Here is a 5,669-nt window from a genome sequence, read left to right as displayed (position 1 = left end):
TTAAGCGTCGTTGCTTTTGAATTTCATGCAGTGTCTAAAAATGTCTTACAATCTCCATGATCTTCTCCCCCCACAACGGACACCCTGTGAGGTAGGTGGGGATGAGAGAGCTCTCCCAGAAGCTGTCCTTTCAAGCACAGCTCTGCCAGAGTTATGGCTGACTCAAGGCCATTCCAGCAGCTGCAAGTGGAGGAGTGGGGGGAATCAAACCCAGTTCTCCCAGATAAGAGTCCGCGCACTTAACCATTACACCAAACTGTCTCTCCGTGCTGTCAACGCACCCAGGGTGTTGGGACAATACTCTGGTCTTTGGGCAAAACCTCCACAGTGGAAGCCAAATTTGTGGCCATGTGGAGGGGAGGGGAATCAAACCCGGTTCTCCCAGATAAGAGTCCACACACTTAACCACTGCACCAAACTGGCGCTAATTAGAACCTGATTAGAGTTTAATTAACAGACTGCTGCATTTATTTTTGATCAGGAGGAAAGACGTATCTCTTCTCAGGCATGAAGAGGACAGGCTGTCATTTAGAGGCGGGCGGGGAGCTGTTCCTATTGGCAGCAGAGGATAGAACTCGCAATAAATGGTTTAAATGACAGGCAGAAAGACAGCAGCTGGAAATTAGGCCATTTTTCTTTACAATACAAATAGTTTAGCAGAATCGGCTATTTAGCATGGTGGGGAGCAGCAGCAGCTGGACAAACACTTGTCAGGGATGCTCTAGGCCAGGGGTGACCAAACTGGCGGGAGCCACGTGTGTGGCTCTTGAAGCCCCCACTGCCCATTGGCTGGCTCGGAGAAGGTAGACCATTTCTCCAAGTCAAGCCAGCTGAGAACTTGAAGAATGCATTTAAAGTTAAAATTGCTTTCTTTCCACCTCTCTCTCCCTCCCTCCCCCCCAATCTATTTACCTTCTTTTCGACTTTCTTCCCTACGTCCCTGTCCTGTGGCTCTCAGACATTTGATGTTCATGTCTTGCGGCTCTCAAACATCTGACATAAGAACATAAGAGAAGCCATGTTAGATCAGGCCAATGGCCCATCCAGTCCAACACTCTGTGTCACACAGTGGCAAAAAAATTATATATATATACACACACACACACACACACACACTGTGGCTAATAGCCACTGATGGACCTCTGCTCCATATTTTTATCTAAGCCCCCCTTGAAGGTGGCTATGCTTGTGGCCGCCACCACCTCCTGTGGCAGTGACATTTACTCTATGTGGCCACATGCGGCTCTTGGAAGCCCCCACCACCCCATCGACCAGCATTCGTCTCTTGAAATCCTTGTTCAAGCCAAGCCTCCTTGTCTGCCTCCATCTCTCCTCCCCCTCTTCACCTTGTTTCCAATTGAGGAAGCTAGAGAATGTTGCCAAAATAAATCCTTTTTTAAGAAAAAAAATCAGGAAACAAACAGATCTAGTTATCTGGTAGCTCAGTTTTATTACCATCAAAGCTCTGTTACAAATTATTTATTTATTTCTCAGATTTATATCCCGCCCTCCCCGCCGAAGCAGGCTCAGGGCGGCTCACAACAGTCAAACTAAAACAATAAAACAGTAAATAAGCAATTAAAGTTTTAACTGCACATATAACATGAGGCCGTCTTTCTAAAAAAGAATGTCTCGATGGCCCATAAGATTACAGAAATAATTGAAATAAATAAGATGTGCCAGCAGCTAAAGGCTGCTTTTATTCTTGTCTGATGCGCTCTCTCTCTCAATATATAATTGCACAGTGAATAAGACAGGGACATGGCTGGCATCTCGAGAGCTGGTGGGCCAGAGCAAGTCTGGCTGCGTTCATGTCTCATTACTTTCAAACATCTGACATTTATTCTACATTATGTCAAGCAAGTTTGGCCACTCTTGCTCCAGGCTAATCCTTCACTGAGCAGGGGGTTAACTAGATGGCCTGTATGGCTCCTTCCAAGTCTCTGCTTCTAATCTAGGGAGCTGGTGTATCATGGCAAAGAGCTGTGTCCCGGGAGGTCATCGGTTTAGATCTCATCTCTGCCACACACTCAGCTGATGGCCTTGGGCAAGTCACTCTTGCCCTCCGTCCCCTAACTACAAGAGAGGGATGATACTGGCCTGCATTACAGGGCTGGTGTAACAAAGCATGCAGACACTGAAAAAGTGTTTAAAAAGGTAAAGATAGTCCCCTGTGCAAGCACCAGTCATTTCCGACTCTGGGGTGACGTCGCATCACGACATTTTCATGGCAGACTTTTTACGGGGTGGTTTGCCATTGCCTTCCCCAGTCATCTACACTTTCCCCCCAGCAAGCTGGTTACTCATTTTACCGACCTCGGAAGGATGGAAGGCTGAGTCAACATGGAGCCGGCTACCTGAACCCAGCTTCCGTCGGGATCGAACTCAGGTTGTGAGCAGAGAACTCAGACTGCAGTGCTGCAGCTTTACCGCTCTGCGCCATGGGGTAAATGGTATCTTCTCCCCCCCCCCCTCCACACTCTACCCTCCAAGGAGCTTTGGGGGCAATGAGTAGCCTCCTCTTCTCCATTTTATCCTCCTAAGAAGCTTGTGAGGTCGGTGCAGCTAAAGAGGGCATGGGACTGGCCTAAGATGCGAATCAGGACATAACCATTCCAGAAGGCTAACAGCTACACCCTGCTGCTTGCAGGACCTTTTCTGGAATTCTTACGTGCTATCTTGCACAAGCGAATGGCCTTTGTTGCGATGTTCTGTGCGGTGGGGAACAGTGTTCCCTCTAAGCTGAGTGAGCGTGAGCTAGCTCACAGAGTTTTAACCTCCAGCATTTTTTGTCTTAGCTCAGGAAGGATGACCCCAGAGCACAATCATTGATGCAGGAGCTCACCACTTTAATTCCACTGGCTCACAAAGCAGAATTTTTGCTCACAAGACTCCACAGCGTAGAGGGAACATTGGTGGGGGACGTACAGGAGATTGGGATTTCTGGGATCACAAAGGCTCCAAAACTGGCATGACTCTGATTACACAGAAGCTGCTCATACTGAATCAAACCCTTGGCCCATCAAAGTCAGTTTTCCCTACTCCAACTGTTCTCCAGGGTTTCTGGCAGAGGTCTTTCGCGTCACCTACCACCTCATGCTGGGATTGAACCAGGAACCTTTTGTGTGCCAAGCAGATGCCCTACCCCAGAGCCATGGCCTTCTCCAAGATTGCAGTGCTTGGAATTATCATATAATAAAATTCACATAATCACTGTTCCCAGGTATAGCTAGGAGACTTTTCTTGTGTCAGTCCCCTTAAATGTGCAGGGATTCCTGTCTGGTAGGCAGGCTGCGAGGAAGACGATAGTACCAGTAGTGTTGTGTGGCTCTGCCTGTGAAACTTCCTGAGAGGAAGAAGATGCTGGAACAGATCCCATGATCCTATAGATCAGGGGCGGCCAAACTGTGGCTCAGGAGCTGGTGGAACCAGCTTCCGGAAGAGGTAAGGGCCCTGCGGGACCTTACCCAATTCCACAGGGCCTGTAAGACAGCCCTCTTCCGGCTGGCCCACAGCTAACCGGCATCGAACACTGAACACCGAAATACTGAATCTGAAATCGAACTTGAATCGAGTGTAGCTTTAAGACCGCTGTATGATTTTAATGTTTATGTATCTAATAATTGTTTAGATTTTTAACTATAAATTATGAAATGTAATTTTAATGCTTAATTTTATATTTTATGTTAGTTTTACATGTTGTAAGCCGCCCTGAGCCACCTAGTGGGAAGGGCGGGATATAAATCTTAGATAAATAAATAAATAAAATAAACATACAGCTCTTTCAAACATATTATGTAGTTCTTGAAGCCCCCACCACCCCGTTGGCCAGCTTAGAAAAGGCATTTCTCTCTTTAAATCACTTCGCCAAGCCAGCTGGTGTTTTAGAGAAGGCATTTAAAGTTAAAAGTTGCTTTCTTTCCACCCTTCCCTACCTCACCCTTCCCCATCTCTTCCTTCCTTCCTGCCTTGCAGGTCTCAAACATCTGACTTTATGACTTGTGGCTATTAAACATCTGATGTTTATTATGGCTCTTATGTTAAGCAAGTCTGTTCCATCATTGCTATAGATAGTTTTCTTCATAGAAGCCATATTCCTAGCCTTTGTATCATCCAGAAAGCAACAAGGGATCACAGTTCATAATAGAGAAAATACAGACAACCAAACACTGAGATATGCTGGGTAAAAAAGGGTAAAGGTAGTCCCCTGTGCAAGCACCAGTCATTTTCAGCTCTGGGGTGCTGTTGCTTTTCACAATGTTTTCAGTGCAGCCTTTTTTTTTACGGGGTGGTTTGCCATTGCCTTCTCCAGATATGCTGGGTAACATATTAGTAAAATCTTTATCAAAAGTACTTTTATCACAAATCTTACAAAGCCATTTGTCACGTTAGAAGGAAATACAATCTTGCAAAAAAGTCCATCCAATGAGCACCCCGTTTAAACTTACTTTGTCAAATTCTTTAAGGATATTCCTGTACATGTCAAGGTTTACCAGCCTCCTGTTATATTTCAAGGTATGTATTTGGAGCAAATCAGTCCTTGACTTCTTAAAACAGATGCCAAAAGCCTTCTGGATGTCACTGGCAAATGCTCTCTGCAACCTCTGTGTTTCTTTCAAAATTATCATCCTGGGATACACCACAGCAGTTATAACAAGATACAACACAAAGCTGAATGACAATAGCCAAGTGAATGACAATAGCGGGCGGGACTGGATCAGGTGTGAAACAGAAATGGGTGGGGATCCTCCAGAGGAGATAACACTCCTAGGAAGCTGTGTTGGATAAGATGGCTTTGAAAAGACAGGTTTTGAGTCACAGGCTAACCAAAGAAAAGAGCAGGAGTCCAGTAGCACCTTAAATACTAGTAGAGTCGCCAGATCCAGGTTGGGAAACCCTTGGCGGTTTGGGGATGGAGTCTGAGGAGGAGAGGGACCTCAGCATGGTCCATGGTCGTAGATTCCACCCTCTCAAACTTCCGTTTTCTCTAGGGGAACTGATGCCTGTACTCTGGAGATGAGCTGTAATGCTGGGGGATCCCCAGTTACCCCCTGGAGGCTGGCATCCCTATTTGCAGCAGTGGATGAGCTTTTGTGAGTCACCACTCACTTCTTCAGATCAAACTGTGGCTCTTTCACAAGTATTGTGTGGCTCTCAAAGCCCCCAGTGGCTGACTTGGAAAAGACATTTCTCTCTCTAAATCATTTCTCCAAGCCAAGCTATCTGGCAGCTTGGAGAATGCATTTAGAGTTAAAGTTGCTTTATTTCCACCTCTCTCCTCCCTATCCATCCCTCCCTCCATCTTTCCATCTTCTCTCTCTCTCCCTCTCTATCGTTCTGTCGTTCTATCTATCATCTATCAATCGTTCTATCATCATTATCTATCTCCTTCCTTCCTTCCTTCCTTCCTTCCTTCCTTCCTTCCTTCCTTCCTTCCTTCCTTCCTTCCTTCCTTCCTTCCTTCCTTCCTTCCTTCCTTCCTTCCTTCCTTCCTTCCTTCCTTCCTTCCCTCAAACATCTGATGTTTATTCTATGTGGCTCTTACATTAAGCAAGTTTGCCACCCGTGAGCTAGAATGTGAGTCTATCTGTCCTTATAATTGGAGAGCGGAGTGATTTCAGATGCCAAATGACAATAGCAGGCTTGATTAGATTAGGTGTGATAATGAG

The sequence above is a fragment of the Heteronotia binoei genome, chromosome 12 (assembly GCF_032191835.1).
Source record: "Heteronotia binoei isolate CCM8104 ecotype False Entrance Well chromosome 12, APGP_CSIRO_Hbin_v1, whole genome shotgun sequence".
NCBI lineage: Eukaryota > Metazoa > Chordata > Lepidosauria > Squamata > Gekkonidae > Heteronotia > Heteronotia binoei.
The sequence above is the reverse complement of the archived record's forward strand: the minus strand, read 5'-3'. Positions refer to the sequence as shown.